The 14,046-nt window shown below is 45.7% G+C and overlaps 1 protein-coding gene across 1 annotated transcript in view; it reads left to right on the top strand.

The window, feature by feature from the left end:
• Window positions 1-6,686: 6,686 nt before the first annotated feature.
• Window positions 6,687-14,046, top strand: part of LOC135905462 (adenylate cyclase type 5-like) — a 291,632-nt gene continuing 284,272 nt past the window's right edge. Inside the window, exon 1 of the mRNA XM_070531894.1 lies at window positions 6,687-6,706. The gene's annotated coding sequence lies outside the window, so the exon portion shown is untranslated. The remainder of the gene's footprint in view (window positions 6,707-14,046) is intronic.

The following is a 14,046-nucleotide window of genomic DNA, read 5'->3' as shown; positions in this document are numbered from 1 at the left end:
GTATGTATGTATGTATGTATGTATGTATGTATGTATGTATGTATGTATGTATGTATGTATGTACGTACGTACGTACGTACGTACGTACGTACGTACGTATGTATGTATGTATGTATGTATGTATGTATGTATGTATGTATGTATGTATGTATGTATGTATGTATGTATGTATGTATGTATGTATGTATGTATGTATGTATGTATGTATGTATGTATGTATGTATGTATGTATGTATGTATGTATGTATGTATGTATGTATGTCCAGGGTGCATCCTGTTAACAAACTGGAATCATTGCAGAACTAGGCAGTGCGATTTATTGCACGTAACTACTCCCAACTTTCAAGCTCCTCCAAAATAAAAAAAAAAACCGACGTTGCCCTCATTGCACTGCCGACTAGAAGGAAGATATTTCGGTTGACCTTCTTCCATCAGCAAGCTTTATGATCACCCTAACCCCTCCTCAGAAGTACACATCTTACACGCCAAAAGAGATGCTCCCAGGAATTTACCATGACTGTAATGTCGACCCTCTACTTGCATGTGCTAACCTACTGAAGTTTTCATTCCTTCACTTAGCTATTTCGGAATGGAATAGTCTTTCTAGAGATATATACAATACAAGTGACCATGACATATACGAAAATGTACTTTCTGGAATGTTCTGAAATTCAGAAATTGAAGACATTCATATTAGTCTATTTTCATTTTCGTTATAACACCGGAAAAGTATTGTCATCTTGCTGTAATAGTTTGTTTAATCTAGTGCGAACCTTGCCGTTTACAAACGTTTCTCTTGAAAATGAATGCAGCTATTTCAGTTCACTGATGGCGTTTATTTTGTTCATTTACCAATATAGATTGTAAATAAGATGATTTTCGATTGTTAGGCTTACACATATATGTTGGTTCCAATGTTTCCAACTAGAAATTTAAGAAAAAAAATAAAACACTGCAGATCGAGACCACAAAAAGCTATAAAGCCCTCGAGCACCCAAGCTGGTTAAACACTCGCTAAATGCAGACAATTATCAGAATCACGTTCAAAATGTTTTATTGCTTCTACGTAAAACAAAGTTGAAAAAGAAAGATACAGTGGACAGAAAAGCATCTTTTTTTTTCGTCCATAATGGAATAAAAGATATAAATTATCAATGTTGATAAAGGCTTTCTTGCACTACTGTGAAGCGCGTAAATGCATTACGAAACAAAACAAAACAAAAGAAAGAAAGAAAGAAAGATTACAGTAACTGTCTAGAAAACAGGCTGAACTACCGGTTAGTGACTAAAATAAAAATGTAATCTCTTTCACCTTGGCACGGACGCGCACCCGCTATGTCTATTTTGTTCGCTGGCGCAGCTAGGTCTGTTTCGCTGACCACGATTTGTTCGCTGACCACACGCAGAGCACTATCGTGCCGATCTTGTAAACTATACGTGCTCTGGCAGTGTGTAACTGAAGCAGCATTCATTGTTCCACACTAAGGTGGTCGGAATTCACAGTTGCAGAATGGGCGTACACGAACATGGCGAGACATCCTTCAGCAGCAGCATCACATCCAATAATTATGTTATGGTAAGTAGTTGTTGTGTTGTTTGCGCGCAAGAGGAAAATGGCTCAGCTAGGCGTAATATGTTTCTTCGTAGTAGCGAGCGCGACTAAATTCCTGAGATTTGCACAAGGTTCTGCTTTGCAATAGCGGCGTTTGGCTAGTCTGTCGTCACCTGGAACTTCCATCAAGCAGCCTCGAAGCACAGTTGCCTGTAACTATTCCTTCTTGAATGTTTGGGCGCATCTCACAGGTGCGATTTGACGAGGCAAAGTCCCCTTAAGTGCGTAACTGAACATGGGGAAGTGTGAAACTGCCAAGAACTGCCGAAATTGAGGAAGCCTTATAGTTCAGAGGAGGCATGAAGACATATGGAGGAAGAAGTGAGAAGCACACCGTTTGTAGATGAAAATGATAATTCCCTCTGACTTCCAAAGGTACGTAAATAAGCTGCATGGTTGTGACACGTGAATCGCGACTTATGGTCAAAAGCCTTCTTTTTTTTTTGTACCGCCAAGAAAGAAGCCATTACATGAAAACCGCTAAAAATCTCGCCACCCGCAAGAGAACAAATTTTACCTCTCGGCAGTGCGAAAAACCTCTAAATTTAGCGGAGAATCGCTAAATTGGAAACAATGGTTGATTCACACTTCCTTGCATGAATTATTGTAACCTCCCCCCCTCCCCTACACACACACACCCTTCTATGTAAAGCCCAAATGGGCGTTTAAGGTAAATAAATGAAAGAAAAATGCCTGTAGGTATACTGCCATACGCAAATGTTCCCAGTTTTGGTCAAAGCACTCGCCTCCGTACGGGACACAACGAAATGCGGATAGCTTCTATGGATGAGAGATAAGGATAAATGAAAGGCAGAGAGGTTACCCTGGACTAATTTCGGTTGACTACCCTGTTCCGGAGCAAGGGGAAGCACTGCACACATAAGTCTAACAGGCTGCCTGTACACTGTTTGGTAAGCCACGTGCTTTGCAACCTCCTTGTCGCTACACGAAGTCTGGTCGTGATCACTTCGGCCTAGAAACTTTTACGCTAGGGACCTCTACCCCGCACGCACGCACGCCCGCACGCACGCACGCACGCACGCACGCACGCACGCACGCACGCACGCACGCACGCATGTTCGTGCGCGTTGGCGTGCGCGCGTGTTATGAGTTCGAGCTGGAGGCGTTTGTTTACGAAGCATACAAGCTGCGATCGATTTCGATGACAGCGCTGCGTAGCGCAGGGCTCACGTATACGTTGCTGGATTAGCTCACGTGGCGTGGTGGTTGTGTCTGGGAGTTGCTTTCACAAAGAACGGATAAATGCGGCCGTTGGCGTTGAAGCACACGAAGTGTGCGTAGACATTGATAGCTTTATTTTGGCAAATTACCAAATCATTCGTAGGGTCCGCTGCTTGGGGCGCATTTCTGCGAGTCTTCGTGAGCTCTGTAAGTAGAAACAGTGATTCAACCACTCCAATTTTTCCACCTAGTGATTGTAGACAATTCACGCAAAATGCTTGTGAATAACATGAGAGACCGCTATCGCTATTTACGGCGCGGTTGTTGTTTGTCGCGTATTAACTTCGGTTACACTTAACTTCGGTTACACTGTAACTTTGGTTATACTGTTGCATTATCCGTGCTTGTATTTTAAGCGCACCTTTAAGCGTGTCTTAGCATTTTAAACAATCGGCTAATTTGAGCAAGAAGAGCAAGCTAACTCATAATGCTGCTCGAAAGTAAGGAAAGGCTAGTACAGCGAGAGATATGGAGAGAGCGAAAGGAATGTTGATTTTAGCGAGAAAGTGGAAATTATAGCCTTGCTTAAAACCTGCCATGCTACTGCAGGTGTTGAGTTGCGGGATACGCAAGTTCAAGCTTTATTCTGCTGTAATGAATAATAATTGACGTCTGTGCTAAAAAAAAAAAAAGGAACAGGATGTTCTGTATCCGCCGCCGTGGCCATGTGTGGCGCTGGCTAACACTCCCAAGGCTATGATCCTAATGCTATTAGCATAATTTGGGAACTTCACCCAGTTTGCTGTATGTATTGATGTCTCTCTGTATCTATGTATATATGTCCGCGCCTATTTCCCACGCAACTTAGGTCACTGGGTAGCCAATGTGCAGAGCATTTGGTTGGTGAGCTGAGAGAACCGGATTCAAAACCAACCATCTGACCAACTTGGGTCACTGGTTATGTGACGATGGCCGTGTGCACATCTCCAATGAACCTTTTAGCCATCAACTTGGGTTACTTAGAATGTGCTACTGCGTATGTGGCACTCTTCAATGAACCACGTTGACCCCAACTTGGGTTACAGGGTATTTGGCACTTGGTATGTGTCGCTCTTCAATAAACCTCGTTGATGCCAACTTGGGTCGCTGGGTATGTGTCAGTAGGTGTGTGCCGCCTTTCGTATTAAACATTACGTAAAACATATTAACAATCACCCACCTACCATACGACAGATTGTTAATAGAATTGTAGTCACCAATCATCTCTAAAAGATGGATGTCCCGCCAATATTTCTAATCTTGTACACAACCACAAATACCCAAGAATACGGACGGGAAGATGGTCACCGCCCGCGCAACGCGGAATACGTTTGTTCGGCCCCCAAATTTTGACATGTTATCTTTTCCGTGTACTTTCATTTTCGTTTCTCTTACTATACATACATTACAATTAAAGCGTAACAATTTAATTTCCTTATGCTTTCTGTGGCTTTGTTGCCTGTTTATTCTTATGGTTGTAACAAAGTAAAGCAACACAGAAATAGCTGAGCTATCTTTTTACTTTCAGCAACGCGCATAATGCTTGAGCTAACCACGCGATGAACAGGCACTAAACACTTCCACCAGGGACATTTGGTGCGATGAGAAACTTGTGTAAAAATGGAGTTTCTACTACGCCTGCATCTGTTGTCGATAGCATGAGTGTTTTCTAAAGCTGCTGTAATTACTTCCTGAAGAACGCTCCGGGTTTGTAGTTTAAGCCCCTAATACCTGAAGTGATCTGACACCTGCTGCAGATAGGTATTTCCAACTTCTTCGCTGGTGTTCTCCTATAACCAAATTACTGTCGAGGCCTTTCGTTTCGCTGCTTGCTTTCCGGGCTCTCCACGAGTGAGATCTTTCTCCGGTTTTGCGCACCGAAGAGGCAATACTCGTCCAACCAGGTCACTTGCTCGCTCGCGTTGATAGCCTAGAGTGAAAGACGGTTCTGAAGAGTTCCGATCAGTTGAGACGAGAAAGATGCGCACTAAGTGTATTTTTTTTTTGCACTCGGGCTTTTTCCGACGGCTTTGTTCACAACGCGTTCGTAAGAATGAAATGGTGGGCACAGCAACACGGAGTTTTCACTGTCGCTTTCATTCTTTGAAACGTGAAGAAAACAAAAACAAACCGTTTTAGAGGTTCGCCGATGTCAAAACAACCGGAAAAGAGTGACGACTTGCGACGAAAGGACGCGCAACGTGCGAACAAACAATCGCGTTCCAACGACCAGACGCGCGCAGGCAGACTTCGAGCGCACTCCTGTGGGAAAACTACGCCGTGTTTGTGCCCGACGTCGAGAACGTCTTGCGCAGGCGCGGTGCGTCTGTGTGACGACGAAATGTGGCCCGGCTACGAGAACGAAGGGTGGTGCGTTTCTCGTTCGGTCCCCTCCTCCGGGCATCAGTGATCTTTCTTTTTCATTCTTCTGCCTTTTTTTTTTCCGCCTTCGACAAGACCCTCTGCGAGGGAGGGCTCGTTAACTTGGCACCGTACCTTCTCCCACGCCTGCTCTTCGACCGTCCAGCGGGCAACTGATTTCTACGCAAATCCGGTCAGAACTTTTCTTTTTTTTTCTATTTTTAACGGCGCTCAAGACGAAGGAAAACAAAGGCGCACACTATTTAGTATATACTGCGTCCTGTAGGGTGCGTATATATTTAGCCTTGAGGCTGCTTCTACATCGTTTGCACGCGCGTGCTCAGATTTTGTGTTTGCCATCCGCTGCTTCAGTCTATCGGAGAAGAAACGCAAACACATCTTCCTCTCTCTCCGCCTCTTGTTTCCAGTGTTTATGTTAAAAAGGAGGCTCGGAAGAGTCGTAATGAAGCCGCACTTCCTCCTTCACTGCACGGAAATAAAAGGACGGGTTTATGCTTTGAAGAGAGAGAAAGAAAAACAAGGAAAGCTTTGACTCGCGAAAATGCGACTCTGACACTCGAAGAAAGGGCATAAAGGAGAGAGCCGGGGGGCGCGACGCCGGGGGCTTTTGAATGTCGCGAGGTATATCCACCCATGCATGGACGCCATTCTAACTGAGTTAGTGCTATAGCGCGCTATCGCTGTTTTGCTCTTAGAGTGCGATGCGTACAGCGATCGTTTCCTCAGCTATAGATAAGCAGCGCAGCGGGAAGGAAGTCGTCCGCGTCGTGTTTACCTTCAAGTGAATCCAGAGATCGAAGTCGAGAGTCACATAATGCAAGCTCAATGTCTCTCCCGAAAAAAATATTTTTTTTTACTCTCTGATGTAAAACAGCTGACTGAAAGCGTCGGATTGTTGTCTTCATTGCGAGCGCCCAATTCGACATATTCTCATTTTACCACCTCCTAGATATGATACACCTTTTGTACATGATCTCTACATCAGAGATTGTCATCCTTGGATGAACTGTATACCGTTCAGAGCTCCTAGTCTACCACTTGTCGCCATCCTTTATTGGTAATCTGCGCGTCTGAAATATTGATAACGAAAATTTGTTTGCGCTATTGACCTGGTAAAAATAGTTCGGCGTCGCCTTCACTCTTATACTCATTTTGTGCAACGCTGAATACGCATCAAGTGTTTGGCGATGGTATAAACCACTCGACGAGAGATTCGGACTCACAAACAACGCCTTACCTGTATTGCTGTACCTGATTTGTGTTACAGATTAATTTTACATATGCAGTAGTTGGCAGTATCCTTAATAAGTGTATGTGACGCCGAGTTAACATCTTGTGGAAACAGGGGAATGTTATGTGTAATGCGTTGCGAAAGTTTAGCGTTCGTGGCTTAATTAGGCGCTTAGCATATAATTAGTGAATGCTTATTTATTCCTTGTTTTCAGGCGTTATACGAAGCGCGTAGAGTGTCCTCCCCCTGTCATCGAAGAGGTGAGAGTGGCACCGTTTTCAAATTTGGTGAAAATTTTGAAGGGGAAGTGGGGGGTGGGGAGGGGGGCTGGAGGGGAGGGCCTGTTATTTCTGATGTTCATACAACATTTATTGCGTACACATTGGTTAACTACGACGATATATGAACATTATACGCATGCGTTCCCTGTGTCATAAAATAATGAAATGTGACGCCAAACTTAAATTTGCTCGAAATGGAATCCATGCCACGGAGTTGTATACATAGTCCTAGGTAGCGTTTTAAGGTGTGTGGTTTAATAACAGGCAATTGAAGTTCTTTATTCAACTGCTCAAAACCAACAGCTTCACTGGAAGTTGGGCTGTGATTCTGTAGGGTAGGAAGATCGTTCATAAGCACATCGTGCATATGGACACTTGCATTCATTCTTCTTTTTGTTTGCTGTGGTCTTTACTATTCAGAATCATGTAGCCACGGCCACGAAACCAATTTACAACGCGTTGTACTGCAGTAGATTGGCTAGTCCGTAGCAGTGGGAATGAGACGAGAGCACGTCGTAGGCAGTGACGCTTCACCACAAGTCCCCAGACTTGGAAACAGTTTTCAATGCTTTCAAAGTTATAAGTGGTTATAACGTAGGCGAGGGGTAAGAATAGATTTATCCGTAAGATTGTGGCCTCATGGTTAGCGCACCAGGCCGCTGTGCCGAGAAACCGAGGTTGCATGCCGCCATCGGCTGCAAATTTCGTTTTATTGAAGAGGTTCGAAACGAGGCGACACAGCAACCCACCTACTTAGCGTAAAGTGCCCAGAATGAGGCAAATAATGATTCGCATTAAAAGGGCTTTTATCATTTTCAGTAACCGCCATGTTACAAGATCAGGCGCAAATAGGCTAAGTACTTTCGCCTAAGCATAGCTTGCAATCCATGTCGCGTTGTGGCGAGCTGGTTCCCCCAGGATAGTCGTATACGCAACTTTTCTTCGTCCAGTGCAGAGGTGCGAGCGAACGTTGCACGTATTTGAGGCCTGCTTTCGAACTCCTCGCTCCAGTTGGGCGTTTGTTCGAGTTACTCCGCACTCATTAGAGTTTCCAGAGACGTCCGGTCACGTACGGACACCTATTCCCTGGCTACCACTCTCGAATGACGCTGCAGACAGCCCGCGCACGGGGCAACCAAAACGCCCTCTCGAACGACTCCCGGAAATGTCGTGCTCACAAGATGTCGATGAAATACTGCGGACAAAGAACGTGCGACTGTGTAATAGGGCGTTGGTATACAATGGTCCGTAGTCCGTGTAACTGCGCTGTCGAACGTGGCAGGCTGAACGTGCACACACTTGAAGTTTACTTATAACAATGACGTAGCAGGTACATTGCATGCAAACGTAACGAAACAAGTTTCGTAGCTCAAGGCTGATGGGGGATCTTTTATAACGGTTTTATGGAGCCATCGCGACGGAAGTTCATTAACGCAAATGCAATATTTTTCGTTTTTTTCTGTAATCAAATCCAGTTATTCAATAAACACACACACAAACGAAATGCGACATAAGAACAGCCAAATGTGATAGGAGAACAATGGAAAGACAGCCAGAATAGTACAACGTAGACAAAATATTGTTAAAATTTAAAAAAAGGAATAGAGTAAGTACAGCAACAAAGCAAACTATAATGATTATTGGATAGAACAGCAAGTAGACGGTAAACTGGCGAAGTCATTCCAGGTATTGTTCAGGAATAATAAACAGGAGCCATGAAATAAAAAAAAATGATATCCACCCGCACGTGTTCCTCAGGAACAAAGATTCGTAGTTGAAGAAAAAATTCTCCCTCTTCCGAGTGGGTGTCAAAGTCTGGATGGATGTCCGGGCGTATTGTGGATGTGCATGGGTGGATGTAAATATTTTCCTTTCATGAACCTTCCTACACCTTGCGGAATTCTGCAGAACTGATTTGCCATAAACAGGCAGCGTTATTTGTATGCGTAAGAGAGAGATTATATAGGTAATAGGACGCTGCATAGCGTTGTTGGCTTGTGCGGGCGTACTTGGCGAGAGCTGACAGAGTCGTAAAGTTTCTTCGCCAGAAAAAGGAGGAGGAACACAGATATATATATATATACAGCTCAGTATATGGTGCTTTGCTACGTCTGACGTCTGATGACGTCTAATGAGAAATAGTACTCCGATGCTTCGTTTCGGAAAAAAAAGAAAAAGAAAAGCTCTAAGTAGTTCCCAACGAATAAACAACCCAAATCAGAGTTCTAATATCGTGACAGATTAGTTATCACGTCTAAAAGCACAACGAAGATGCCCGCACGCAATGAATAGGAAGATAAAAAAAAAGGAAGAAGAAGCAGCGACATATATCGGATGATTCTATCGGTATTATCCTCCAAAACAAGACTTGTGTAGTTATGATAGGTTACACGTTATTGTAAGGCACAAACACAATACCACAGAATGCAAAAACAAATGTTTGTTACTGCCTATTCGACGTATCGTTCGAGAGCGCTCTGATCGTATATTGTAAAACAACAATGAAGCTATATCACACGCAGTAAAAGCCTTAGTAGCGCTATTCCAGCCTTGTTAACATTCTAGGGGCATGCTTATTGGCACGACAAAGCTTAATTAAACGCCTTTTGAAGATTCGCAGCAGTGCTCGCAAATGACCAGTTAAACACGCAATGTCATATAGAGATGGAGTAAGTGATAATGGATAGGCTGGGGGTTAAAAATGCTGAGCCCTGTTGGCTACCCTGAACTGAGGAACGGAACAAGGGGGACAAAAAATGTTAAGAAAGAAAGAAGAAAAACTAGTGCACGTAGTATTAACAAGCGCACACCTTAGAGGGGAGAGAGGAGTAGACACAAGAAACGCCCTAATTAAGTCTTCGAGTATGAACCAACTAGCCCAGCAAGACCTTCTTTTAAAGCTAATGCACTCACGCTCACGCACGCTCACGCACGCTCAAGCGTTCCCCGTTCAATTACAATCGAATGCGGCGGATTTCAAGAAACGCGAAATGCATTTGTTTGGCTTTTTCCATCACCGACGTGCGGTCTCCACGGTCTATACGTATTCTCGGAGGAAAGGATCGAGACGGATGGACCGGCGATGTTCTCCTCGGTGCAAAGTATGCCTGATTTTCTCGGAGGACGTGTTCTGTAATTGCCCTTTCTTCGACAATTGCAGGCTTACAGGCGTCAAAGGTTAAAAAAAAGAAAAAAAAAGACACTAAGAAACATAAGCTCTGCCTCGAGCCCACCTTGTGTTCCCCATGGGCCAACTTCGCTCTCTGATGGAACTTAGTGTCTTGTGATCAGCTTAGTGTTTCCAAGGCCTGCTGCAATACAACAACGACGCCAAATTAAGACAAACAGAAGTATAGCAATTCTGGGGACAATCTCATTTTTTTTATACGAGGTAGAACGGAAGAGAGAGAGACATCAGACTTGGCTCGGAGCCAGAGTCGCCAATTACTGAACTCGCATGGGCATCGCAAAACTTCTGCACGCACGCACACACACACACGCTTTGGATTTGCGCCAGACAATTACACCACCGCTCGCCTGAGCTTGCATCTGTTGTCATCGTTCTTTCCTTTCTTCTTTATTTAATTTCACTGTATCGTCGTGCATCGTGCAAGCGTCACAATCTACGTTAAAGCGAGAGAAAGAAAAAAGTGGTACCAAGCCTGACAAAAGTAGTGAAAAAAGATATCCGAGCGAGAACCGTTAGCACGACCGAACTATTCCTCACATCGTGATGACCGCGTCCGGGGACGTCCGATGCACGGTTGGGCCTCGCCGCACGGCACAGCTGCTGCGTGGGTGCGTAGTGCGCGCAGACGCTGCCTTTCCTTCCGGCGGCGCACTCCGCGAAGCGGCAAACGAGACGTGACAACGTTTCTGCGACGCCGGCTGTTTTCTCCCGGCTTAACGCAGGCGCCTGCGTGTCTGGAACGCTCCGAAAAAAACACAGCGCGTCTCCGCGCTCTGAAACAAAAGCACCGGAACGCGACGAACGACTCTAAAGAGCGTGAAACGAAGAAGAAAGAAAAAAAGAAAACGTTTGATCGCGGAGCACGTAAATGTTCAGGGGCGCGGAATTTTTTGTAGCCACTCGAGGGAGCTTGCCGGGCGCAGTATTGGTGTACGACCTAGGAATAAGCAAATAAATATGTGGGGGCGAAATCCAGCCAGTCCGAACCTTCCAAATTGCCTTACGAATAGCAAATTCCTGTTTTGCAGTCGCCGCATTCGTGTCTCACAGATTCTTCCTGTCGCCTTCTTTGTTTTCTCCTTTCTCTCACTCTTCGCCATGCTATTTTTTTAAGAAGTAGTTCTGCTTTTTTTTTTTTACGTACAAGTGGCTCGCTTAGTTTTACGGGTGCTTCGAACGAAGGGATGTGTTCGGAAGGACAGAAGGCAAGACGCACGTGGAGGCAGCAATGGCTGCAAGGGTAGAACAGTGAAAAGAAAGAAAGAAAGAAAGAAAGAAAGAAAGAAAGAAAGAAAGAAAGAAAGAAAGAAAGAAAGAAATGATGACGGAAATCGAGATAGAGCGAGAAAGAAAAACTGCTGCAGCCAACGGAGCAACATAACGCGCGTTCACTCAGAGACAATTTCTATTTTCAAGAATAAATGTTGTTTGCGTCGTTTTTCCTGGCAGTGAACAAGGCGCGTGTCGTCAGTCTACGAGTAAAGCATAAAACTGCAAACCGTGCCACGCTGGTTATAGTAATCAAATGATAAAATTTTTTTAGGGAAAAAAAGTTTTTTTGTTATATCGAACATAGTTTCGAAGAGATCCAGCATAGAAAGTGCGAGATTGTTGTTGCTTGTTGCTGCGTTTCTTGTCACCCCCCGCACGTTTTTTCTTTATTCTTATTCTATTTGCGTACTTTCTTCGCGATGGAGTCTCGCGTTTGGTAAAGGTTAGCGCCCCCGCCAGTGCCCAGCCCGAACCGTCACTTAGTTTAATGTTTGTTTGTTTTTGCTCCGAAGTTGAGTCAACGTTGTGGCTGTGTAAAATTTCGTGCGCGTAGCATGTCGCGAGTTTATCTTTATTTTTTTCTCCACTCCGGTCCGGTGTACGGGACAGGAACGCGGTCTCGATGTATGCTTCGCGCCAATTTCGCTCTTCACCGTCGACGTCCCGCTCCGGGCATTTATTTTATTCCAGTCCTGTTCCGTTCAGCCCCTCGACGCGCGCGAATAAAATTGGTCGGTTTCCGCGAGGTAGTTCGGCCGACCGCAGCGGCGACATTGTGGAGAGAGCTCGAAGAGCCGAAGTATAGTGCAGTGCGCGAGTTGCCTTAAACGTTGAAAGACATTGCGTCGTTTGGAAGGGGAAAATTCCGGATAACCGGCGCAACCTCGAACGTACACTAAAAAGAAAAATAACGTTTTTTGTTCATTTTATTTACTTACAGTACTGTTAGCGTTCTCAGGCTGTAACAGCCTTCATATGCAAATTATCCTCCCGCATTGCTAAAAAATAGAAGAAGAAACTCACGCGGAAACGCCTCTGGGAGTTGTAAACATGCGTAAGCCTTGTGCGCTTGCTCATCGCCACGCAGCCAGGCGTCATTATCGATGTTACGAAACTTGATCCGACCGCTATGTATACGACAGCGCTGCGGCGACACGAACTGCTGCGAACGGCGGCACAAGGGGAATCGATGACGCAAGCAAACACTGCAGGTAGCGGTGCCAGGTGAGCTGATGACGCTCCGATCATTATCGGCTGTTACCACTCTTTAGCGCCTTATGCATCCACGTCGAACCTTTATCAACCATGCTGAACCGTACTCCACGGGCTGCTGCGTATGGCGCGGCCGCGCGGCCGCCATCTTGGAAGCGATCTGCTATGGGGACAGAGTGCGCCGAGTGCTGATAGCTTCGTGTGCGCTGTGCTCTCACCGCTCAGTTCGCGTTGAAGCGAGAGGTCATACGAAGGTCAATTCACTGACTGCTGCGCGCCCCGTCTTGAAAGCGATCGTCTTACGTGACGAACGGGCTTACTCGCTGGGTAGGCATAGAAATCCTTGCGCATTTAGAAAAGGAAAGGAATAAGAAGTGATGCGTGCGCAAAAAAAAAAAGAGAAAGAGCGTTCACTGCGTAATCAAAAGCGGTCGCCGAGAGCCCCAGTCGCCTTCAAAAAGGGTAGCAAATGCACTGCTCTCGCAGCCTTCTGCGCGGATGACTCTCGTGTCCATGGCCCGAAACTGCTCGGAATTGTGCGGGCACAACGTCGCAAGCAGCCTATATACGCTTAGCCCAGCGCGTATAGTGATACATTTCACACGGCTTCCACAGTAATCCCGTTGGGATCGCGCGCTGCATACTGATCGGGAACTTCGCGTGCTTTTCTTTCGAGGCTCCGCGGGATTTCCTTAGCTTTTCCGCCGATGTTGCGCAAGAGCGCGCTAGCTAAGAAAGAGCACTCCGCGTCGACGCGTTTTCTGCGTCGTCCGGTGGGGTGGAGGTGCAAGTCGCGACCGCCACATGCCGCGCGACGTCGCGAACCCGCCCTCGCTAATAAATGAGCTCTGGCACGTTCGCCAAGCCGACTGGCCGCTATGCCCGATCGAACCTCGTGTCCAAGAATACATTTAGCTCCCTTCCCGCGCCGTCGCAACGCCCCTCGCCCCGCGCAAGCTCGTTCCAAGGCTAAAGGCGAGTGCTTTAAAAGGCCAGCTCGTATTGTCATAGCCGAGTCAGCTCACGGATAGAGTTGGGAGCTTCTTACACGCGAATGAATTGTGTCGTCTCCTGCGGGCAGAGATGCAGCGATACGAGCATCCTACATCGGCTGTCGAAAGACGAAAGCTCGCGCATTCGTTATTCAATTTTCGAGTGTGCTTGCAATTTCACACTCGCGAAAGGAGAAGCGACGGACCTGTCGCCTTTCTCTCTTTCTCTTTCTCTCTCTCTCTTCGCTTCTCTCGATGACATCTCACAGCTTGTGACCATCTTATACTTACGCTGCTGTGCCGATAGTTACTTGTAATTACAACCGCGTATAGTTGAAACTTGTAAACCTTGTCAAGATGATGATGATTTGTGGTGTTTAATGGCGCAAGGGCCAAGTATGGCCAAAGAGCCCCGTGCCCATGGTATTGAGTTCGCAGTGTAGTCGTGAGTTTTATGAAATTGGTGTGCCGTGGCCGTAAAGGGGCCTTAAAAACAGCCGCTCTAAAGTGCGTAAAATCTGTATAAGATTATGGCGATGACATATGACGTGTACTATGATCATTAAGATGCATTTCAAAAGAACCCTTCTCTAGAAATAGCGTTCGTAATTTTATTTCTGTCCGTGGCAAATAATCTTGATAGCACTGCCACG

This window comes from Dermacentor albipictus, chromosome 1, assembly GCF_038994185.2.
Source record: "Dermacentor albipictus isolate Rhodes 1998 colony chromosome 1, USDA_Dalb.pri_finalv2, whole genome shotgun sequence".
NCBI classification, from domain to species: domain Eukaryota; kingdom Metazoa; phylum Arthropoda; class Arachnida; order Ixodida; family Ixodidae; genus Dermacentor; species Dermacentor albipictus.
Note: the sequence above shows the minus strand (reverse complement) of the source record. Positions and strands in the feature narration are given on the sequence as shown.